The sequence below is a fragment of the Galleria mellonella genome, unplaced genomic scaffold (assembly GCF_026898425.1).
Source record: "Galleria mellonella isolate WM207_F2 unplaced genomic scaffold, CSIRO_AGI_GalMel_v1 utg159, whole genome shotgun sequence".
NCBI lineage: Eukaryota > Metazoa > Arthropoda > Insecta > Lepidoptera > Pyralidae > Galleria > Galleria mellonella.
Window position 1 is genome coordinate 1073967 of NW_026442004.1, and position 27676 is coordinate 1101642.

Consider the following 27676-nt stretch of genomic DNA (forward strand, 5'->3'; position numbering starts at 1 on the left):
AGAATATTTTGGATTAAATATACCGCAACTACGTAGTTTTAAATGTGATGAAATAGAAGAAAAGGTTAATTAAGTGGCTTTTAACATATTTGCTCTAAATACATAATTTAATCGTAACCGATGATAAGCGTTATGCAATCCATTCAAAGGTTTTATATAAACAGTGTAAGTGATTAAATTCAAATGCAAATAATCGAGAACTTTTGTTTCGAAATCTTCTTTTCGCCATATATATTAATTAATCCTATCCAAATTGGATTCCAGTGTTGGAGCGTATTAATACAAACTATAAGTCATCGATGCTGCACTCGCGGGCAGCCCTTCTCCGCAAGCTGATGCATGAATTACGAGTGCGTCGAGCGGGTCGAGCCGACCCCGCCGCGCCGCGCCGCGCCGTGTCGGATCGACCGACGCTTTTTGTTATATTCAACCCGTAATTGCTGAAAAGTTTTCACGCCGTAACGTTGGTCACGCGTATTTTATTACTATGAAATTGAATTATTTATGACGCCACGGCCAGCGGAGCGACCATTGTGCGTGGGACGCACTCGCGCTCCTGAATTTTAATATTGAAATTATTTTCGTCAACCCACGAATCGCTCGTGATTAGTATCGGACACCGGTTCCTCGTCACAAAATGACGTATCAGTGCGAGAGGCTTAATTGCGTCGCCCCTAAAGCCTTGTCCGAGATTTATGTATATCCAATCCCGGCCGCCTAATCCCGCTCCTGGCCGGGTCAATCCGACCCCGGAAAAGGTTTTCCCGGTTATTTTCCGTGGAACTTTTAATCCTGCCGAATACCGACATACATCATAGAGGATTAAGAGGTTTAAATTGGAAGTTACCGACGTCCGAAATAAATTTAAATCGGCTGGCAGTCGGTATTGTGATATCGGTCGATGCTAAATGGGAGCCAATTTTATCCCACAACTAAATCTTCTAAAGAACAGACGCTTAGAAAAGTTGGTATGTAGATGTTGTTATGTTTATTGAACAACTTTGGTATATTTTGTATGAACTGTTTACAAACTAGTAGTAGTTCAGATTTAAAAATAAATTACCATATTACAAACCATATTGGGTTTGAATTAGATTAGAATTTGTTTTAGAATGCATATTAGGTATAATCTTAGGGCTTATCATTATAGGATTGTGTAAATATGTATTCGTTACAAGGTTAATTCATTGATCTAATTTTTCGTTTGTAAATTTAAACGTGGCGAGAGTTCTAAGAGCATAGACAATGCTCTAATGTTTCATTTAAAATTCAAATGAGAGCCAGGTAGCACATGTGTAAATGTACCTTCTATACGTATAAATATTATAGGCATTTTACATATTATAATGGTTTCATATATCGGAATTCAGAGCAAAATTAAAACGGGCGGTATCAATAAGGACGCTATAAATCATGCAAACATCTAGCTCGGCAGCCCCGACCCTTTGGAGTGGACCCTTCGGTTGGGGAGCACCTGATCTGCCACTGATGCATTTTTTGTACTCAATAATGACGTAACTATATATGTATATACCTAGATAGGTAATCCAATTTGACCATTCTTATTACATGAGAATAAGTAAAAAGAAGTTGCTTGTTGGTTTGTTAGTGTCATCATCATCGTTTCAGCCATTCGTCGTGTACTGATAAAGGTCTGTCCTATAGACTACAGCATATCTGAGTTAGTCACTCTATTTTATTGGGATCGCCATTCATTGAGATATTAGATTGCCACTTGGAAACCTTTTACTACATTAATTGTAGATATTTTGAGCTATGTGACTAACACAATGCCACTTTTGTTTGCCTATTCTTCGAGTATTAATTATTATGCATTAAATCTCCGACCAAAATACTCTCCATAGTTTGTTGAGTCACTTAGGTTATTTTATGCAATCAGTAATTATAACGCTATTTCAGTTTCTTAGAATTTTTTTATGTGACTTAGAATAGCAAACAAGTCGACGGCCCATCTGGTGGAAAGCGGTAACCGTCGTCTATAGACATGAACAGTACTATGAACATAACACAATATATTGTTTCGCCCTTCATGCGTTGCTATTCCTGAGTATCCCATCTTTCAAACCGAAAATTAGCCATCCAAATCAAACTACTTCACGGTAGAAACACAAAAGGGGACAGAGATACCCAAGCAATCGACTTTTGCACAAAGTCTTCCTCTGGTAAACTACATTTTTAAGCTTCGAGGAATTACAAACAATCTAGGTAGGACAAACTGAAAAACGTATCAGTACTATCCACTTAATTTGTTACTTGCCAACACTAATCAATGACGTCAGAGCAATATGTTTCATACACCTATGTATGTTTACCTATGTTAGGCAGTGGTATTACGTAGATATATGTTGTGTTCACAGCCGTGTGCCTCGTGGACAACGCGGAATTGGGTACGTAAATCATTAATCAGCCGCGTCATTTGTTCCCGCCAAAATTATTAATGCCCACACCAGTGTTGTTGCGCTTACTGTGCCCTTTAAAATGCCGTTACAACCTTCTGTGCAGCTAATATTAGTCATCTAATATTAGTTGCATAGAAGAGTAAAGCCTCCGTTTAGATAAACGTTGCCCGAAACTTAAATTAAGTGCAGCCTTAGGTTAAACATTTTATCCAGTTGTGTCCGTTTTCGTGGCAAAATAAGGATAAAAGAGAGTTTGTTATCGAGTGAAAAAATGGAAATTAGCCAAAAAGAATGACAAATTAACTAATTAACATTTGAATGAGTAGATTCTCTCTGCTTTTTAATTTTAAATTTGTTTATCCACCCACATGCATCTTTTCCTGCAGATTTAATTAGGCAAATACTTACCTACTTACATGTATAATTTTGAAGTTTTAAAAGAGGTACATAATAATGCAATTTAAATATACACCTACTGTCTTAGTAATGTAAAAACATTTTACGTACCCGTAGAAGGGTATAATAATTTTTTTCTAAATTTATTGTCCTTTACTGTTTAAGGAATCCATACGTAATAGTGAAATCACACAAATATATAAACATATTTATAAATATAATCTAACAGAATACTTACTTAGAATCTGAATACTTGTTTACGTTGATATCGTTGTACATATTTACTTCCGTTAAGAGCACACACTGGATTCAAACTTTTAGAAAGTGAGCCCGAGCTAATCAAGTGTGAACTTGTAACTTAGTTGGAAGCGGCTGAAAAGGGCGTAATTCAAGTGGGAAGGGTTGTAACCGCCGGAGGGCCGGAGGCGCAATAAACTGTCAGAGGACTTGGCTGATTAATGGATGTGTAATTGTTGCCACATAATGTACAATAACTCGGAATAGATAAACGTTGATATTTATGTATGTATAGACGCGGGATCATTAGATATAGCTACATATTTGCAGTTCTAACCATAGAAATATATGGCAATAGGCAATGCGAATACTTATGAACAAAAACTATTAATTTCTTTCCCACTAATAAAGAAAAATATAGTATTCTTATCCTCAAAGAAAAATCTGTATCTACATATTCTACAAAATACCTTTTGTAAAGTGCTTTAATCTATTTAAAACTAAGCTTACTACGTTTTCGTACCCATTATCATGTTATAATTGGTGTCAAACTTTCTGTAATCTATCTGAAATTTTCAAATCGTTAATATAACCAAAAACTGATCGGTTTGATGCCCTGTGTATAATAATAAACATTAAATAAATGTTATTCGCATACAGACTGGCACGCAATCCATAACCCAGGCATGAATCTTAAATAAATCGAAATTTTACACACATTCACATTTGTTTCATAGTACCTATATATACAATAATGTACTATAATATGTGTACTAGGAATAATTAAGTGTAATTAATATTAGAATCAAACGAACATAAATCTACATTGTTGTGTCGAGTTCGAAACCCTAGTATTTCAAGATCATTAGAATTCCACATAGCAGCGAATAAACAATTAATGGGAAACGCACATTCTTATCCAAAACTTGACACATTTATTTTTAACCCTCACTAATTGCGTGCATTCCTCACACTCAACTTATGTGGTGGGCAGGGCCGTGCCCGGGGGTGCAAAAGGGGCGAGGCACCATGGGCTTGGGCAAAGACAGGACTTTACAGGGCACAACCTGATTTCCTCTACTTTTTACAAAATATTTTTTGTTATGTAGTACAAACGTGGCAAACAAGTATACAGCCCGTATAATAATAAATAATGATGACTAAAACTTAAACAAAAAACGTATATATTAGTTACTAGCTCTATTGAATTTACTACCTGTGACTTTATCTTTGTATACTATATTACTTACTAAGCGATATATTATATTACTTAATTAGCGAGTAATATATATGATTATCCTACACCAAATTGAATTCAAAGCAAAATTAAGTATAACTGGATAAAAAACATTCAAATTTTTACAATCATAATATTTGTAAAATGCAAGTACTTACATATTGTATGTAAATACGTAAGACTTAAAGTCAGTGTTTTTTACAACTTTTTAAATAATCCATTTTTGATGTATTAATTTATATTTTAGTTTTTTGACGAAAAGGGCGAGAATCATAGATCTCTTTTTGTACCCCTGCGCAGAATATTAGACGGCCCTGGCTTCGGCCCCGGTCGAGACGATCCGACTGGGTCACATAGGCTAAACATTGCATAATGGACCCGACACTTTTGGCTCACCCAAAAGTGTTGGGTAAATGCCCTGTAATATATATTTAAGTTGTGTTTACTTGCAATAGTGATTATTTTCATTGTATCTGGGTGTTTGAATAAATTGAATAAACTATTTTAGCACATTATATTGTAAACTATTGGTTTTTTTATGGGTGATAACGGAATGGTAACCCCACCCGCTATCGGTATACACCGGCGGGGCACCTGTGAAGGATGATAGGTGAGGATGAAGAAAGTCACTTAGCCCCTCGTGACGAATTCAACAAGAATTGTTCACGATGGTTTCCAGGGGGAATCACGTGGAGGTCAACCTAATAGGACATTTTGCTGGCAATGGGGCTGTCAAATTCCATTGCCAACAATTCCTTTCCCACCTAAGCTATTGGTTTTTTTTTATAAATGATAATGGTATGGTATCCGCCTGCGTTATTGGTATACACTGGCGGGACACCAGTGAAGGATGAATGGTGAGGATGAAAAGGCAGGTCAGGTAGTCCATCGTGACGAATTCGACGATAAATTAGTCACGATGGTTTCCAGGGAGAATCGCGTGGAGGTCGACCTGATGATTGATAGCAATGGGAACTAACCTTCTCATTACTAACAATCCATTCCCTGAGCTATTGGTTAATACAAAAACATATCATCAACATTGTAGTCTATAAAAGTAACCGATTAGATAACCGGTACTTTTAAACTATACGTTAAGGTCAAGAAATGTAAATTAGTTTTATTTATTTATAAATTAATTATACTAAGAAAAAAATACATCTATGTGTAGGTGTGTTAGAATATTTTAACAATGTCACTATTTTACTAACTGGAATCGTTTTCTAATTGGAACAGAGTTCCGTTTCGCATAAATAATTAATTTAATAGGTCATATAAGTTAACTGTGTTATCTCATCAGTGATCATAGATTAGCACACTGGTCTATTGTTTTCATTAAAATTACTGTGGTTTTAATTGCACGTGGGTTGCACTGCATCGTTCTTCAAAGGTGAGGAATGCACCTCACCATCTTGCCGCCACATAACTTAGACAATGATAAATAATTCAATTATCGCCGAGGATAGGTCGAGCGATATACTCTGGGTGGGCTTGTAATTGCACTAATTACGTCAATCCCTCTGTGTTATTAGCAATGAATTATTGATGTGCCGTTGTGTGATAAATGATCTTGACTTGTTAACTGAATGTTAATTACGGTTTTCCTATAAAACAATGTGGTTTATGTATGCTGTCAGTGTCTATGTCAAAAAGACAAAATAGCCATTAATCAATGATGGTTGATTTGCAAGTAGGGACGTTTTCGAATTTCGAGCGTAGTTCGTCCATTATCCGCTAGATGCCGCACTTCAGTTTTGTGTTATTGAAAATCGCCGCAGGAGAGCGCCACGTCCGCGAGTAATAAATGTCATGTTTTATTATTATTTTATTGCACCAGTCAGTTATCAACGTGGTTTATTGACATTCTATTATAAAGCAGTAAATAAATAAGCGTGTAACTGCAATAAAACTGGCCGTTCATCATTCCAGCGAGATTGAGACGATAGTGAAGCGACAAAGTGCCGTAGTTCAATATTGTGGCATTAGAGGGCGTGATTTATGTCAACATTGACGTTCGTTTATGGTTCAATTTGTTGAATCGGCGATTATGAGCGCATTAGTTTTTATGAGGCATTTAAACTTGATTTTAATGGGCTGTTCTTCAAACATTAACACACTGTAAAACGGTAGCTTTATTACTAATACAATAACGAGCTTATTAAAATGAAGAATTTGAAATGTTATAATTCTTCACACGAACTACTATTTTTAATAGGTATAGGTGTTTATACTTAATAATGTTCAGTGGATGTGTGTTGTTAAATTTTATTTGTATTAGATACATGTAATTATTATAATTGGACTAGTATTACTACTAACATAGCTACAAATTGAAATAATTTCAGACAATAGAATATATTCAATTATTTTATAAAATAGCAAATATTAATTATGGCACCAAATTGATACTTACGTAGCATGGTTTTAAAACTTTTTTAATATACTAAAGCTCTACCTGAACTACCGGGAGTAATTTACTTACTTTTCTTAATCCGATAAAATTTACCTACGACTAAAAATAACAACACGCACATTCTATCGTATTAACAACACCCTCATTTAATAATAATACGCATAGGGGTAAGCAACCCCTAAAAATTAAAAATGGCCGCTGGCGGAGCGTTCTCGATTGGTGGCAATAACTCATTCCGCCGCCGCCAGGGGCGCTGGCTTCGCGTCATTTGTCTATGTCAACCCCCTCCAGGGTTTTGAGAAATATCTACTCGAGAAAGATGTAAGGGGGTCTGTGACATTGTTAAAGGACGAAAAGAAATATTTAATATTTCTTTTCGTCCTTTACCAATGTTAATACAGTAAAATAATAGCTATCACTATCGCTTCACTGTGTTTTACTGCTTCATTAAAAATGAAATAGAGAACTGTATAACACATACTGTATTTTCTTTTTTTTTTGGCTGATAATGGATTGGTAACCCCGCCTACGCTTTCGGTATACGCTGGCGGGGTACCAGTGAAGGACGATAGGTGACGATAAAAGCTGGTCAGTTAGTCACGATGAAGAATAACCAACCAGATGAAGAAATAACCACGATGGTTGCCAGGGGGAACCGCGTGGAGGTCAACCTGATACACCCTGTATTGCTGGCAATGGGTCAATTAGATTCCATTACTAACAATCCCTTTCCTCCATACTTTAATATCATAACATTAATAAAATATACCATGCACATGTTCATACACATTTATACGTTCTTTCAGTGTCAGTCTCACATTAGTATAAACAGAAACAATGAATTTACTGGGTACAGAGGAATAACACCTGAGTCCTTAGGAATGGCAACGTATGGGGGTATCATGGGCGAAACAGTATACTCTGTTATGTCCATGGTACTGCTCATGTCTATAGGCGACGGTTACCACTTTCCATTAAGTGGGCCGTCAGCTTGTTTGCCATTCTAAGTTGTATAAAAAAAATGTCTAATGTTTCGATACAAACTGACCTCTTTCGCTTACTACACATTCATCAGTCTTTTCATTAATTTGGTCCTTCTTCAGAACATCACCTATATGCATACGTCCATCTAAGACAGTCTCTTCTAACATCTCCATTCATATGTGCTCGATAAATCTCTTTGGTAGGTAATTCTTGTTTCATCCATCCTTTTCAAATGACTAAACCAATGCAACATTCCCTATTCGATCTTTGCCACTACATCATCTTTTAGTCCACACTTCTCCTTAATACTTGCTCCTCACTACTTTTAAGTAAAGAGCAGGAACCAGTGACTCTATTTTTACATAAGTATATCCTGCTTCGTCAAATTTCTGAATGAAAATCATCCATGCATACCAGTTCGGAGACTTTGCGATTTGGATATTTAAATATTCAAGTCGTAATTACAGTAATACAGTTTTATTCATTCGAAATAAATAGCTTTGTAATTAGTGGACACATATATAAGTTGTACACTAACAATCGTCTAAATACGTTTACTAAATTAAACATCTGACTAAGATAAAGTAAAAATAAAAAAAAAAAATTATTTATAGAAACTTAATATATCCAGATAACTATAGTTGCTGTAGGTAGATAAATTTATTATCTGTCAGACAATCGTATACAATACTATTAAAAAATTATAACAGAATTTAATTTCGATTAATTGAGAACAAATTATAAACACCGATTGCAAGTTAGTCCGAATAATGATTATGGCTTGCCCCCTGCTACATAAGATTGTTTATGTTCACTCGGTGAAATGTAGACATTTTGAGTTTTACGTTCAGCACTATGGTAATACTTGACAAATATCTCTGCCTACCTTATTAGGAATTAGTCATTTGCATTTATTTATATTATTTTTTAAACATAGAAAATTCAATGCTATATGATTATATTGTAACAAAATCTTTTACAGTTTTATCTACCATAAAAATAATATAAAGCATAAAGATTAACAAAAGTCTGTTTAAATTATTAAAAAATATTTATTTATATATTTGTATACTACACTATGTATGCTATCTTAGTGACACTGCAAGTTATTTATATGTAATAATATTTATTTGTAGATTGTTATTACGAGTACTTTAAACATGGCGTGAATTTACTGGGTACAGAGGAATAACACCTAATTCCTCAGGAATGGCAACGCATGGGGGGTATCATGGGCGTAACAGTATACTCTGTTATATCCATGGTACTGCTCATGTCTATAGGCGACGGTTACCACTTTCCATCAGGTGGGCCGTCAGCTTGTTTGCCATTTTATGTTGTAAAAAAAAAACCGGCTACTTTTAAAAGATAGATACAATTATCGCAAGTTTAACTCTTTTGTGGTAAGACAGTTATTATTTATTTTGTGGCTAAATATTATTGTAGAATTGTCCTATAGTGAACAAAAGTAATAAAATCAAATAAAGACAAGGTGGTTTACCTTTTATTTTTACCCTTAATTATTCATGTCGCTCAAACATAAGTAATTCTAATCTATGTTTATGAATATACCAAAGCAATAATTCAGAGGGACAGGTTCAGTTACTGATTAGGTTTCTGAATGCTTCTACAAGTAACATAACATTGCTGTCGAAAAACAAAAACATAAGCTACACAAGAACTTTACCTCATAGCGATAAAGTTCAAGTTTTATTGGCTACCAGTTGTGACATAGCAGGAATATGTTTGCTAAACGACACATCGCGTGATAAAAGACAGTTTTCCAAAGCCCCTCACGCACTCCTCCGAAATGATTTTAATAAACCAAGTTATTTGAGGTTTTTTCTCTCAAAAACCTAAAAGGGAAATTTGGAAAGTTATTTAACTGGAGCGCTTTGTTCTGTTTTTTTTTTCTACGTACATTTGCTTCAAACAGAAATTAATTATGTATTATTAGTAATATTTTAGTTAATTTGTACAATAATTTCAATATACTCTATTTTTATTTCTAATCTCTATGTATTTCATTATAATTTTAACTTTAATAAGTTATTAATGTATTATAGTTACTAATATAAATATTAATTTAAAAATATTTCCTTTAATTATTTATATTTATGCTAATAAACTATTTTTAATATTACATTATCATTAGTATATATAAAAATAGAATTTAAATTTCTCTCCCCATGTTCAGAATTATTGCCATTTGTTCTAATTTTTTGATCTCTATTACACTTATTGTACAGTATTTACTAAGCGCAATACGCGAATTTTTCACTAATGATCATAATCTCACCTAAATGAAAGCGGTGATGTGGTCTAAGATGAGGCTCGCGGGCCCAAGACTAATCCATTTACATTTACTTTAAATTTAAAAACATAAGCAGGAAGGGAGTTCCACTCCTTGGTCGTATGCATGATGAAGGAATATGCTAAGCACTTCTTGCGTATAAATGGTATGTCTACGACTTAAAGATAGAGGTTGTGCATCCGTCTAATCGTCGATGTCGAAAGGGTGAAGAAGAATTACTGATGATCTTATATCCTCAATCATGTGCCAATCTGTTTATTAGCATTTATTTTCAAACATACTTTTTCTCAGCTAATAAATTTTACAGTAATTTAATCTGTGAAAATTATAAGCGGATATCTTGACTATTTCATTTCCGTAAATAATTTTAATGTAATTAAAAAAATAGTAGTGTTGATATCGATAATTCAAGTTGCTTCTATTGAATCATTACTTTACTACGAGTTTTTTTATAAAAAGTGACAGCGAGATTATCTTTTAAAAAAAGTAAGAAGTATAAATTTATAATCTAATTAAGATCTGGGCATTTGTTGTAATCATTGAGAAATTCACATTGATACTGGTGCATAGATAAATAATAATTTACATTGTTCCAACCTCTATTAAGTCCAACAAAACTTGACCAAAAATAAATCACGGACAACAACTCTATCTTTGAAACAAAGCATTCGCAACGATTATTATCTTTGGTACAAACTTAATGCATTTAAGGCTAGTAGCGACACGGTCTAGAGACATTTTGCTATTAAACCCATTTATATTTGTATCTAATTTAGTTTTAATTCTATCCCCGCAAGGTCGAATTTTGATTATCAACGGGAGGAATATTAAAAGAAAAACACGCTGAAAAGATATTGCTGTCACATTGATTCCTATGTTAATGCTTTTAAAGTTGATATTCGAATGGTTGAGTAAAGAAATAGGGGTATATAAATAGTGGAGGACAAGTCGTGATCGCGGATCGTGATTGCGACACCGCTGCGTGCCCTTTGAACACGGGTTCCGTAGCCGTGAAAAATCACTTGAACATATGCAAGCTGCCTGCCTGCTCCCAAGCGACGTTCTAATCTAATGTACAGCTAGCAAGAATCTATTGCTTATTAATTATAAATAATGTAATTTATATTACATTAAGAGTGTACAATTGAACATTTCAATGTTTCTGATTGGTATATTTAAAAAGTACTGTGATAGAGAACTGAAACATTAATCATACAATTAATATTCTTATTAAGCTGTTACTGAGAATTTGGTTTTTGATGGCAAAAATATATTTGAAAAATTTCTAAACCAAATATGAAGCAGATGCAGTTTTATTGATTTATATATTACTAACTGTATCCCGCAGCTCCTTTCGCGTGAAACAGTAAAAGTGTAATAAATCCTATGCGCTAAATTAGGATGTAATCTATCCGTTTACCAAATTTTATTTAAATCCGATTAGTAGTTTCTGCGTGAAGAAGTAACAAACAATCATCGATTAATCCATCGTTACAGATTTTCGTATTTCTAATATAAATAGGATGATTAATTTAATTTAATTTTGTCTGTTTAAAAATTGTCACAATATTGTACACTACTCTATCCACTGACATTGATGCTCCTTTCCACTTTGGGTTTACTGGAAGCAAACTCTTTTAAAGTTAAGCTCGCCTTTGTACATTTGATTACCTCTGTCATATTCTTATAACTGGTGTGTACAATAAAGAGTTAAAGAATTAAATTATTTCTAAGATTATAATTTTAGTTCATTAGCACTAGGTACATTTAAAAAAAAAATATTGCAAAATATTAATTGTTGACAGATAATTGCGACGTTGCCATAATTCGTTCAGCAAAATTTATGACCGCTCTTAAATGATCAAATATATTGCTTAAAAATATTGGCAGATCTACGGCAGAGTAATGTTACTGACGTAGTAACGTATTATGTCGACTATAAAATTATAATAATTTGAAAATACTAATTCAACAAATTAGTACTTTCATTAAAATAAAAAATAAATAAATAATTTAAATAAATTAACATAATAATAAAATTTATCACGTAGTTGCTCCGCTATGTTTTTTAATTCGAGTAAAGTATACATGCAAATAATCATTACACACATTTTATGTTTTCTTTAATTATTTTATTATTTGTAAGTACCACATGTTTGATAATGCACTCTACAATCCAAATAATAATAAACGATTGTCATAATAAGAAAACGAGTCGTAGTCATATGTATGTTACAAATACACAATATTCTTGTAGCAAATGACTATTTTTAATTAATTTCATGCTCCAAATTTCACCGAGTCAACAGTCGACAGATAAAATGCCTACCCCATTAGCGATTTATATTTATAAATAGTTTAGTTCTAATGGCATCTTTTCTGTAGGTCTATTATGTAATATTATCGTTATTTGTGTGACTATTTTTAAATTATCATTTTTGTAACAGAAATGCTTTGTTTTCAGCATATTTTTTTAGTAGATTAGAACTTATGAATTTAAATAATAAATAACTTATTATAAACACACAACATTATGAAAAAAAATATTCAATTAAATTTAATTATTTTTAATAGTATTTTTTATTCTATCCCTCATATAGATCGCAATTTTAGCTAAGAAAAACTGATACAATCTCAACTGTTGCTTTATAGTAAGAAAAATTAAATTTTCAATTATAAATTTATGTAAAACGGATTACTGAACAATACAAGATAATTATAATAACAATAAGTATTTACTCAATATTAAAATGAAACCGAATTGACTATAAAGTAATTCTGCGACCAAATTGAATTTCTGTTTATGCGTTCGGTACGCCAGAACAATACAGCAAATAAACATTTGGAGTAACACGCGAGCATTATGCACTGCTGCCTACATAAACTTACAGGTTGCGTCCTACAGACAAAACCGGTCTACAAACTAGATTAGTTTTAATTAAACCATAAGTATTGTTTATTTTACTGCTTCGATTGTAACACAATTGCTTTTATATTGTTAAAACAAAAACATACCTTCATCTCGACCATAGAATGGACTCAATGAGAATTTGTTTTCCCCGTGGCCCCATTAATGGAATTGAGACACGCCAAAAAAAAAAGGAATATCTTACGTCTTTTCGCGAATTCTTTTTCTTTTTAAATATATGTACTTACCAGAGAAAGATTTTATACTAAAACTGTTTGTCGGAGATGTAGAACTTAGTTTATAAGTAAGGCAATAATAGACAATACATATTGTATGTTACAATGCTGTTTAAATCTATATAGACATTAACATACACTGACATATATTGTCATATACTGCCTTATACTGACAGTTACCATTTTGGAACAGTTCAGCTATCCTTTGCCACTCAACAAACAATATATCCACAGCTAGGCCCTCACACAAATAACCAATAACAACTTTGTCCTCAGGAATAGTAAGACTTAAGTAGTGAGCCATGAACAACACAGTAAGTATATTTTGTGAAATACATTAAATCAATCTACATTGCATTAAATATTTTAGTAATAGATAAAAAATATTATTCCTAGTGGTTTTAAAAATATGTATTAATCAAAGTCTAATAATTATTTCTGAAGCAGAACATAAATCTGATCAATGCAAGCATAGTACAAATGCTTCATTAATTAGAATAAAATATTCCTTTAAGCATAAAATACATCTTCATGTTTACAAGTTACATTAAAATATCCATTTGTGAATTCAGTGCTACTAGCTATTTCAGTTATTCCATTGATCTTAGAGTTAAAGACTTTCGTATTAGTGCTGTCAGGCGGACTAATTAATATCTTTGATCATAACTTTCCTAGAGCCCTCTCTCTTCCGCCGATAGAAACATTTTAATGATAAAATCATTGAATAGTATAGCAATAAGTTCCAGATACTTTTCCTTTAATTAAAATAATTATGTGCATTGTGACAGATCAGATAACTGACTACGTGGATAACGTATTAACTAACCAAGATAAAATAATACGAATTTTTGTTTATATAGTTATGGTATTGATAGTTATGACAACTAATTATCGATTTAGTATAAACCGAAGATTGTATTTGGAGCGCTTGAATTAATATATTTATGAAATAATGTAGATTATACGTATTTATAAATAATCTACAGTTCTCCTCAATTTTAATATGTCTAATATTAATCAACATCATTTTCATCATCATCTTAGCCGTTAACTATGCACTGCTGTCTCAATTATTTGCATGTATTGATTCTCTGCAATGTATATGAGGTCGTCACTCCAAGGCCAGCTGCTTGAGGTCCTCTTATTTTCTCTAATATTCGTTGACCAATATGATTTCTACCTTTTTCTTCCTGCACTGGTGGTGCTCCCTGATTATTTGCATTAACACCGGGTACATCATTCTATGTTTATCCAAAAAACTTTATTGATTTATCAAATATAATTTTCGTGATGATTTCTTTGACTGTCACCTAATTACCTAATTACATCAGAGGGTGCGAAATATTTGCACACCAGCCAATCAAGTGCGCCGTACCTATCTAGTACTTACGTTGCATTTAAAATTCGAACACCGATGCCTCCCAGTAAGGCGCACAAGGGATAATAAAATATTATGAGTCCATTCTATTCGATACGTGTTAACTCCCGTATCAATTGTTCAGTGAATGTTAATGTAGGACTTGGAGCCGATGTGACACCGATTTGTATCCGGGAAGTATACAAATGACGAATCTGATGCACTATTTGGATTTATTTTTATCTGATCACTAATTCGTTATTACCTAATTAGAGTATGGGTATATAATTATCAAACAAATACATTAATATGATAAAAATCACGTCAAATATAGCTTCCCAGAAGGAAATCAAGTATCATCGCTATTGCTTGGTACTTATGTTGCTGCTATAATTCTAGAACTATGATGAGATGAAACAGTGTTAAATGAGATCTCTTAGGTCTTTCTTTATTCGTTCTGTTGGGGGTTAAACTTTCAAAAACATCCCTTTTGCGTCGGCTTTTACTCCAGGAATAAAAAACTTATCATTTTGTTTTGTCCGTTAATTTAACTTTGTCTCATTTATTTATGTTAAATACTGGCATACCATATATTAGCCATAGCTGAACATAGGCCTTCTTCTATTGGGAGGTTTTGCCAGTAGTGGCCATAATTGGCAGGCGGGTTGGCAACCGCGAGTTAGGCTTTGGAGATGTTTAAGAGGAACGCTGCTACCCATCCCTATGACTATTAAGTTCCCTTGGTTGCTTCTTACGACACTTACGGGAAAGGAAGGGGTGGCTCATTCTATGCCGGGACCGATACGGCAAATATTGTTATGAAAAGCTAATTATTTCGTAAAAAAGCTGGAACCCGTTTAAAGTTATGTGAATTCATTGTTATGTGAATGAAGAGTAAGTAGAGAAACGTGATAAAATGTCAGTGACTGCACAAAATCCATCTGCAATTTATGTTTATGAACATATAGTTTTATTATTCAAAGGAAAGATATTATCAACCATTTGATGCAGAATAATAAGTTTCGATCGACGTTACGATGCATAATTGAAAGTTAATAAATAAATATTGACATATAATAACTAATAAAGATTCATACGTCGTGATAGGAATTTTAAAGTTTCAAGCACGTGGTTAGATTCTTTCAAGCGAATGAAACTATATGAACTTCTATCCAGATAGAATCTACCTACTATTAAATGCATAGATAGATATATATATATATCTTTGGAAGTTCAGATCAAGAAAACCAAAGAAGATTCTTATCATGCAAATTAATAATAAGTACTCAGTATTAATTGAGTGAGAGTGTGGTTGCTAATCCGTCTGCTGAGAGTAATAACTACTGGCAAAATATATGAAGTTAGAGGCCTTTGAATAGCTTTTTTATAAAATTAAAGGAAAATTTTAGTTAGTAACTATTCTTTCTTTTCATTTTATGAAAAATATTTATAAACACATTTCCAACCTCGCCATATATAGAAACAAGTGCATTAATTATAACAGAATCAGTCAAATAATAGGAATCATCATCATCATATCAACCTTTAACTGTCCACTGTTGAACAACCCCTTGTGGGGTGATTTGCCAATAGTTGCCACGCAGGTAGGCCAAATGGCAACCGCAGTTAGGTTTTAGAGATGATTTAAAAGGGATGCTGCTGCCCCTCCCTCCACCATAGGAATACTTTACATTTACATTCCCTTAGGAATACTTATGTAATTTAAACTTATGTAATTTAAGATTTTTTAAGAACAAAAACAATCTACAATCTGGACAAAATTTATTTGAAGCCAACTAATAATAGTCATCAATATCAATTCAGGAAAGGAGAAAATATATATAAGAAAAACTAAAATCGAACTCAGAACTTTGTTCTTTTGAAGTCGGCAGATAAAGCTTCTACCATAACCACATTTACCGTCGCGGAACCAAATATAGCACAAAATCTAAATGCGCATGCACACATGCATAGTTAATCATTCGTTAGCATACCAATCTGCATGCGTAACGTCCCCGCTGTGATGTCTGGGTGTAATTAATAATTTCGACACTTGGTGATTAACATTTAAATCAGTGTCGGGATTGGGCGAGATCAGTTGCCAGTCGGACGGCCGCGCGTCACGGGCGATCGAGCATTCCCTCTAGGCTGTGTACACACTGGTTTTCTTGAACTGGAATAATAAACTGATGATAAATTTACTCTCTGATTTTATTATCATATTTTATTATTTGTTTAAATAGGTGTCAGAATTAGCCGAGATCTATTAGCTAGATGGACGATCCTAAGTAATGCGCAGTAGAACATGCTTACTAGGTTGTATTTACACTAGTTTTCTGCACTTGGAATCATAAATCATGACAAGAAATATTCTTTACGAAATAAGTTTTTTTTAATTATTATCATAAAATATAATATAAAATAATAATATTAATATCTTCCATCGTCACTGTTATTGTCCTCGTACATAATTTAGAATCAACCATGTAATTATATATATATATATATATATATATATTGTATATAATATTTCCCTTTTTATGGGGATAAAATATTCAGCCATGCGGGCCAAGCCAAGCATGGTCGAATCTAAATTATGTAATTTATTAATAATAATAATACCGTATTAGTTTCATATTATTAATTTTGTCGCATTAAAAGTCGCAACAATTGATTTTTTTAATTAATTATAACATGTGGGGAGTTTTAAAAGTACTAAAATCATCAAAATAAATGTGTCGTGTGTAACAGAAAGCATGCAATTGGCGGATAATAAAATTTAAACAAATGTAATAATCCAGCTTAGTATCTAATTTACTTATAAAGAAAACCCAGTGTTTAAAATTCTATTGAATTAATATAAATGTATAATGTATTATCATAAGTAAGTACTTACAAATAACTATTGTTAATAAATTACAAGAAAATTTGCTATAATGTCACTATAAACTGGTTTTACGATGAATAAGTCATTGACAAGTTACTGGCGGGACGCTGTGTCCTACTGACAGCACTTCGATTAATTGTAACCCTATCACAACACATGAAGGTTCCAATTTAGAGAACTTTTACGCAAATTACAATAGGAGGTAAATAAAATGACGGCTCACCTGATATTAACAGCACCGCGATATCCATGACACCTCTTTTATATTATCATTCTTGAGGACTGCAAACGAAGATTAGCTGTTTTTCATATATATTATATTATAGTAGAAACTTCTGTATAACATATATATATATATATATACAATTGTACATTATGTTTATAATATATATATATATATATATATATATATATATATATATATATATATATATACTTATTATAAATTTAAATATATTCAATTCCATTAATTTAATAAAATCATACCAAATGAATTATTACACTGATAAAAAAGATATTGTGTCAAAATAAGTCAATGAAACGTCATTTATGAAGGTACTACGAGTACCAATACCAACTACCTACTTTAGTATATTATTCTAATTTCCACATCAAGGAAATAGACATATTTTAGATCGATTGTCACGGAGTCTCAATTACAGAAATAGTGCGTAGAAATACACTTACATGTAGTCTCAGCATATTTATTAATATAAATTGTGTATAATACACTCCTGGCGCCGGGCGCTTGAAATTGTGTTACTTAATAGATGACAATACATTTCTAATATATTTATTATAATATAAAGTACGTAATGTTGCATATGTAAAAATTATTATTATAAATAAGTATTGAAATGAAAAAAAAAACATAAATTGGATATTCTTTACAGTATTGTAAATATACTTTTTTATTTTGAGAAACATACATTTTATTAATTTATGAGTGTATTATAATTGCCATAATACTTTATTTATTATGACCATATTTTTAACAATATTACCGTTAAATTTACGATTACGATCGTATCACTGGCATCACCTAAACGATCGACCTGTGGTTGTTGACTTGTGAGATTTTTCCGTCACAAAATTGTGTTCGTGTAAATACGACTTTATATAGGTAAAGTAATAATGAATATCGAAGAAAACTCACAAAACTGAACATAAGATTGCGATATTGCGTTTCTTGTTCAGATAGGGCTAAACCTATTAGATTGCGTGAAATTAAGAGTACAAGTGGCCATACATTCCAATTAAAATAAGGATTTATGTGTACATGGTCTTACTGATGGATCAGCATCAATCGGCGCGGGATTCACGCTCAGTTGCACGATACTGTCCACCGTAAGCAGCTATTCACGCACCATAAACAAAACACCTCCAATATATACTACCGTCTCTATTGGCACAGCATCTATTCTATAAAGGAAAACATTAAATTGCATTATATTTAGACTACACTAGTCTACTGCGTCGCTGTTTTTGTATTGGCATTCTATTGTTTTCATTAGTCCTAAACAAGAACATGTGGGAATGACGAAAATAAAATAATAACAGTAAATAGAACAAATATTTTTAGCTTGTATGTAAATATTCATATATATTTTACAATTTTAATAATTTTAACTCAATCATTGGTATGAAATTTCAGTCATTTTTGTTTATACCTATACCTGTACTGTACCTATACTGAAATATTAAAAAAGGTAAATAAATACTTCACTTAAATTTCACAAAATAAATATAATTTATTCGCTCATATTGCATTCATTTCAAAATCACATCACCACCGCGTATAACTCCTGTTCGACACGCGACGTTTTTCATCAATCCATCGCATTGATATGCGAAATGTCACCGCGTTTCGCACGTCGCATACATACGATTAAAAATCGCCGCGGTAGGTGACCGGTGCGTACTAAGCTTTAATTGAATAGATATAGCGGCACACCGCGACTCCTAATTGTCTAATTTGTAACGAAAACAAGGTGTCGTTTGGCGGACGAATATATTACTATGGTATGCAGAAGGACTTTCTTTTGGAGCGGGAAATATTGCGCCTGTAGAGAATAGCAAGCAGGATCAGGATTCAGGTCTTGTATTGGTTTTGTCGGTCACCCTTCGATAGTTTCCGTTGTTATTGCACATGCAGTTACCTATACGACTATATCTAGTAGAACAAAAATAAACTTTATGTACTTACACTTACCTACTAAAATTTTCTTTATCCCATCTCATATTACCGAGTTTTAACCATTTTCAATTATAGTAGGATCACTAAATAGTATTCTCTTTAATAAACTTACTATAACTAGGCGTCTACCAGGGGGGTAAGGGATTGTTAGTAATAGAGACTGAGAATCCTATTGCTAGCAATATACCCAACCAGGTCGACCTCCTCGCGGTTCTTCCTGGTAACTATCATGGTTATATCCCGATGAATTCATCATGATGGGCTAACTGGCCTATTTTCATTCTCATCGATAACCTTTTACTGGTGCTCCACCAGCATATCCCGTTAGCGCAGGCGGGGTTACCATACCATTTTTACCCATCAAAAAAAAAACTAGGCGACTACCGTTTTTAAATGGTATATATTCTATTAACATCAAATTTGTATATCGTTACGCCCCAAAATTGCGACAAATATTTTATGGCGGACTCTCTGATTACAACGCTCTACTTTTGATGTTACGTATTAAGTAATAAATATTAATATTAGAAAACGGCATGTAATTGATGCAGTCATTAAAATTTTATGACTAGTACTTGCTCTATTCTTTGGTAACCAATATTCTTGGCTCGGTATCTTTCATATCATATTGCTGCTTCAAAATCTATAGATACAGACCTATATATAAAAAAAAGATAAATATTTTTTGAAGAATTATTATAATTTTGTTGAATTCTGTCACCATTAGAACACGCGAATCCCATGGACGCAGTACAGACGCATTATGACTACGACAACTAATATTTGTATCGAAGAAATAACCGCATTGACCATCATAAGTAGAGATTTTATAAGCTTCATTATCAACAGCTATGATTAATGTTTGACAGTTGTTAAGTCTAAACTCATACTGCAACACGTGTTTCGCCTCTAAAAAAGAAACGAATGTTAGTGTCTCAGGCATACTAATGGTAATGGAATTAAACAAAATAACAACAATCCAAAAACCAGGATATCCTGTTGTAAAATGTGAAAATTGAATAGAGGTGACTATATTACTGTTACTCAACCATGCTGAAACTTCTGGACGAATTGGAATTCAATTTGATACATGGGCTAATAATATTCTAGTGTAACACATAATATTTAAAAAAAATATAAAAATGTTTAAGCTACGAAATATAGCTAAATATAATAATAATAATAAAACAATCCAGAATACGTGTATGATGTGTTCCATTGTTTATTGTCCATTAGAACGTTTTTATTGGACATTGTATGCAAGTTATTAATATCTACTCGATACTTGATTAAAAATGAATCATATTGTTTACTCTTCAGAAAAAAATATTACAAAATGGTAGAAAATTTGCATTGAAGCGTCACAAACTAGAAAGGACAAAAAGCAATCAAGAGTCACTATTGTCCCAATAGCCTTGAGTATGGTTGCAATTATTATTCTTAGACAGGCTTGCAATAAACCTAGTGCGTAGACAAGTTCCAGTATGTGGGTGGCCTATAGCACGGTTTGTATCGCCAAACTTTGAATCGCTAATCGTACGAATGCTGAATACTTATATAATTATTTTACCGGTTTCTTGACCACCTACTATAAATATAATAATGTGATAAAATGGATTGAAGACAACTTTCTAGAGGGTACTTGTCTTTATAAAATAACATCTCTAGCCACTAGGATTTATTGCGGCTGTAATTATTTATTTATGAAGGGTTTTAATAGGATCACTAGATTCTAATTAAATTTTAAATGACACTATATCCTGTGTCACAATCTGTTGCGTGGTTCAGAAAATATAATCGGAGAAATTAATAAACGCGAATAGCGACACTTTGTTTTATATTATTAAAATTGGTTCTTGTATGCATAATTCAGTTACAGAATTTTTTAAATTCTTTCTACGATAAAGAAAGAAGAATTGAAGTAATGTAAAAGATGATGAAGAATGTTCAAAAGCGTCAATCCGCGATATTATTATATGAACTGTATGCTTGCATGATTGTTATGAAGGTATTAAATTCTTTTATAACCATCAACAAGCTTTAAATTATTTTTAAATTCTCCGTAAGTTATTGTACCAACAACAAAACATTAGTCAGCTGATATCAGTGTATACTTTTACAGCATAATAAGCAGGCCCAAACTAACCACATGAATACGGCCACAAGTAATCATTTAATTAGTTTTATGACCACTGTAAACATGATCAAGATATGAATTGACATTCAAAACAGCGGTTGTTAAAATTCGTGCACGATGTATTTAATAAAGATTTCCTTCAACATACAAAAATTATATTCGCTTACAACGTATAAAATGTAATATTCATATACGAAGACAATATATCGCGAAATTATAATGTGAGAAACATAAAATTATTCAGCATTCTTAAAATACAATTTGTCATGCGATGCAATACAAAAATATTCCCAAAATAAAAACTTAAAGCGAACATGTTCTCACAGCAGTAAAATAAAGACAAAAGACGACACCCATAAATTGTCGCTGAAAAGTAACCAAAGCATTATACAGTTGCATAACAGTACAGTAACAGTAAATAAAAAGAGGCAAAAGGAGCAAAACTGTACACGAAACTGTGCGCTTTTAAATACGGACGACGTTGAGCGCGGGTAAGGCAAAGACATTTATGTTCACTAAACAAGTAGTAAAAGTCACTACTTGAGCGTTTTTATGGCACTCATAAATGTCAGATTGTGCGCCCGGGTTTAGCGGACCGGCCCGCGCACGCCGTACCAACTGAATAAGCCGTATCCCTCCGATTTTACACTCTTGTGCACCACTCTTTAATTGATTCCGTTCGTTTTTCAATTACACTTTTTTCAACTTTTTTGTTTACATGCAGTTGACGTTTATAACAGTCATTTGCAGTATAATAAAGCAATAATTTCTTTTTCAGGTAACCGTTAACGCTGCCTAACTGTCTATAAACATCGGTGGAGTTATTAATGGTAAGATGACAATGAGATGGAGCCACAATGTCGTGTAGATATTAGTGAAAGAAAAAGAAATTAACAATAGTGCTATTGCTAGTGATATTTAGTAGAAAATTCTAGTAACAAGAGCTAGCACCTTAGAAGGCATCTTTGCTGATAGTTTGAAAGACAGACGTGAGAATAGCGCGTTCAATTCAGTGGCCCTCTATGCAAATTATTGCATCGTTAAACACCTGGTTGTAAGCTTTCGTGTTAGATTGACAGCTACAACAACCTGAGCGTTGAAGTCGGGCCGGATGCATTTGATTGGCATTAGTTTGTTCAATTATTTAAAGAAACTCTCTGCAACATTGACAATTGAAGAGATTAAAATTAAGACAACCTTTTATAGAATGAGCAAGTATTTTGTTAGAAGCACACAATTATCTTATACTTAAGGTGACTTCTTATAAGGAACTTACTTGTGTTTCAAATTAAAAAATATGGCAGTGGAAGATATATATTGATAAATTAGAAAATTGTTTTAACAAATAATTTTAATATGTTAAATAAATAAAAATAAATAAAATAATGATAAATTAAACGTTAATTTTAATATGTTAATAGTTGTGATTGTTGGAATATGATGCATATTTTCTTCTATATATATTTATACTATTAGAAAACACTTATATTCTTTCATAAATACCTAACCAGTATCACCGTTTAGGACATTTTAAAATGCTTACTTTTACACAAATTTTTCCTGAGCAATCAATTGGAGGGACTTTAAGATTACTTTTAAGGTAATGAATAACATATTAATTTTTTTATACCACTGAGGTAGCAAACAAGCATACGGCCCACCTGATGGTAAGTGTTTACCGTAGCCTATGAACACCTGCAATACCAGAGGTATTACGCGCGCGTTGCCGACCCCGAGGAAACCTTTTTACCCCCTTTTTGAAGAACCCCATGCTGTAGTCTCTTGGGAAAACCTCGGCAGGGAGCTCACTATTTTTTCACATTTACATTCATACCTTAAAACTAATATATATGTATAATGTTCAAAAGGTCAACCATAGATTTACCTGTTTAATATACTCATAACGTTATTTATAGTAGGGTTATCGAAATGTATCCTATTTAAAAAAAAAAAATTATAACCTCCATTTTATATTTCTATCCTTTTTTATAATGTCGATTTGAAATTGGATCATAATAGTAATCTTAGAACTTTTTTAAAAATATTTTAAATCGTTATTTTGAATTAAATATCAGAACATAAACCTTTGTGCAGAATATATTTTTTAAAGGGTTTTTATATGGCATATTATTAAGAATGACAGGAAAAATGTGTTTATATTAAAAATATTTAAAGTTTATAAGTGAGAAAATTTTGCGTCATTTTTAGGTCTACCAATGGATGTATATTTATTAATATTACCTCTATAATAGAATTTCACGCCACTATTGACAGATAAAATGATTGTACCAAAATTATATGTAAACTTTTTAGACTTCATTATATACAGGTTTTCGATATTTTGCTATTTTTTTTTTTTTTTTGGTTATTTGTATGATTATCATCATATTAGCAGTTACTGTTCATTGCTCAACGTAAGCCTTCTTTGCCAGTTGTTACCACGCTTCACAGGCAGGTGGGCAACCGCAGTTAGGCTTTTAGTGATGTTTTAAAAAGGACGTTGCTGCATATCCTTCTACCATTAAGCTCCCTTAGTCGTCTTTTACAACACCTTCTGGAAAGGAAGGAGTGGCTCATTCTATGCCGGGATCACACTGCAGACTTGTATGATGTAATCTCATAATTATATAATTATAAGGCCTATGTTCAGCAGTGGACAGATAATGGTTGAGATGATGATGATGATGATGCAATTATTAACACTTAAGAAGAGCATACTGAAACTTACCGAAGTGTGATAACGTCGGAGTATTCAATAGGTAACTATTTTATCGTAAGTTTATAATATTTCAGATTTTTTTAAGAAGTACTCTGACAACGAACTTCATCTCTATAAGATTAATTTAATTAATAAATCTAATCACTATTTTATTTAACAAAAAATATCTAGGAATCATTGAACAAATAATCTTTAGATAATTTGTTTTAATTAAAAATTTACGTTCTTAATTGTCATTTGTATGTCAAAAACTGCAATGTATTAATCAGTTCACACATGAATAATTGATATTAAGTCTTAACACTTCAAAATATTATAGTCACATAAAATTCCTTTTCTATTTATTTCGACTAGCCCTAGCTGTATGTTCTGGTGAGTACACCTGCTGCTGAAGAAGGGACATGTGTATGGCCGAACGGTGACTTTTATTGACGCGGCCACGTTTATTAATCGCTCCTACCTTCGGGTATGGTCTAAAAGACATTTTGTCTAGTAGTCGTCATGCCATTGCAGTTTTATGTGACACCTTTGATAGTTTGACATGAGTAATTTGTACTACATAAGTACTTGACACTTTAAGAGGAAAATCTTATGTACATATTTTACGCAGTAAACAAGGTTAGTCGAAACCCAATGACATTATCCACGAATCCGACTTAAAAAAAAATAGTCAAAATCTTTAGGCAATTTTTGACATATTTAACCAATTGGTAACTTTTATACCACTGTTATTTATTTACATAAATTTTATCAGGAGATGATAGTAGTCAGTAATAAGACAAACTATAATAGTGGTATTTGTCTAAGGCTATGATAATTGGTTATTATTTAGTACTAACAAGAATCGATTATTGATTATAATCGGCAGTAAGTTCCATCAATCATTTATTCGAGAGAGAAATTAAATTCAATTATGCGTAAATATTTAAATTTAATAGAGACTTGTTAAACGTTTTATGATGGTCAGCAGACACATAAATTATCATAATGTTTGATTTAGAGGTTTGCAAATACAAATTTCTAATAAAATTACGCAAATATAATTTAACTAATTTCCAATCAGATTATATTTATAGTTTGAAGTTTGCGATATTAATACATGATAAATGTTAGCTCTTTTCGAGTTACTAATATACTCGTAAAAATAATTGTAAAATATACAGCGCAAACGAATATCTATGCGAAAGTGAAAGATTGTGAGGTTGGATGGCTGGATGGATGTTTGTTACTTTATCATGCAAAAACTCCTAAACGGATTTAAATGAATTTTAATACATGGACAAGTTATGTTCTCACGTAACACATAGGATATTTTGTGTATAGATTTACGTGAATGAGGCCACGGGTAGTATTGTATAATTATTTGAAAGTAAAAATATTTTCAAGTTCTGACACAATTGATATGTGGCCTGGGCCCGCTGTCGCTTATGATTTAAGTAGTATGGAATTGAACGGGGAACTTCGTTTATGGCTTTTGAATTACGAATGTTAAGTAGAAAATGAGCTATGGGAATAAGATTCTACTTGGCGCTATTCTATAGTTTTATTTGAATTGAATCGAAACTGCGCTACACAGATCTCTGAACGTGTGCGGTCTACCTTACTTTATACATAAATAATACATCTAATAACATTACGTTTATTGTATTGACTACAAGTATTGCAGTAGTCAACTTATTCAACTTCAATCTTATTCCTTAGTTGATAAATTCATATATTTATCTAAATAAAAATAGTGTTGCCTTTCTACAATTTATTTATTGTTTTATGATGTCGGTATATTATATACCTATTGTCAACTTTAAAAAAAAATTTTTTATTTTTTTTCTATGTTTATTACAAGAATTGCGTCTATAATTTTAATTTAATCGAAGAAAGAAATAATATATGTAACTTTCCATTTTTTAAATTCGCTTAATATTAATGATATTTGCTACTTTATGTTTTATAAAATAAATTGATTACATCTTATGAGGTAAAATGTCGCTCCTAGAATTAGTTAATAGATAGTTAGCACCAAAGATAGGTGTGCACACATCGAGAGCACCAATCGTAATGGCGAGTGGCAAGCTGGCGATCGTAGCGCCACGATAGCATTGTGCGGGCAGCGCGCGAGTCGATCGCGACGCCGATATCGCATGCCTGTCGCTTACATGTCGCCTCTCGCTCGTATCTCGCACCGCATCGCACGCAAATTATAATCGATACCATTATTGTAACATCCGAGTGTAACATTCGCACCACTATTGTTAGTTTTCTTACGATGTCTTCTCTTTGTTCGCTGTCTTTGATGAATTATTGTCTATACATGAATAGCAAAAACAATGGAGATTCATCATACAAGCTTTTCGCGATGAATTCATTAACCATTTTTAATTTAAATATACCATGACATGCGATTTAAAAAATACCAAACTATTAGTAATATTTAAGATCGTTTTCATCCACCTTTGCTATTTTTCATCTTACAAAATGCCAAAATTATCATGGCAATTAATGTAAACTTTATAGGCTGAACAGCGCCATAAACAAACAATATATTTTTAATATAAATTCTCTTTTTAAATTTCAAGATTATCGACAATATTTTATATTTGTCTACCTCTTCAATATTTATACTCACATTTACAACGGCATTTATAGCTGCACCTGTATGTAATCAAGTGGCTAATTGATTATTGACTAGTTATTAGTAAAACGCTGACATATTGATGGCGATATCGGTGCGATGTTGCATTTAATCGATAACACAACGTATCTTCATGGTGATGAAACCTATTAATGCTATCTATTTATGATGCTCTTTTAATTGAATGTAAGAATGTTACAGGTGAAATTAGAATAATTAGCGTTCTTTTATTACACTATTATTATTTTTGAACAAAAGGACCAATTTTTGTAAAGAAAATTAGAAACTGACAAAATATTCTAAACCACCTATGCTAATATGCCGATTTCTCTAGAGTAAATGATATTTAGTAATAGAAATTCTCGTAGGTACTTATTGCTAGTACATATACAGCAGCCTATCAAGTACACTTTCACGCGGTCCCTCTTTGATACCGTCGTGGTTAATACATATTAAATTCGATAAGATGGTCAACTGATCAGACTTCATCTTCACCTATACTCTCTTATTGTCAGTGTTTACCGACAGCATTGTATTAATGGTGATTTGGAGACAGATGGTGGAATGCCATTCTTTTATCATTACAAACACATCACAACAAGCAT

At 32.4% G+C, this 27676-nt stretch overlaps 1 protein-coding gene across 3 annotated transcripts in view; it reads left to right on the forward strand.

Annotated features, from left to right (window-relative positions):
- LOC113518751 (homeotic protein antennapedia-like) overlaps nt 1–27676 on the forward strand; it is a 247630-nt gene that overhangs the window by 76093 nt on the left and 143861 nt on the right. For 2 of the 3 annotated variants that reach the window (XM_052892570.1, XM_052892569.1), the window contains exon 2: nt 22502–22553. The exons of the other annotated variant lie outside the window; for it this stretch is intronic. The gene's annotated coding sequence lies outside the window, so the exon portion shown is untranslated. The remainder of the gene's footprint in view (nt 1–22501; nt 22554–27676) is intronic. 3 annotated transcript variants of the gene reach the window in all.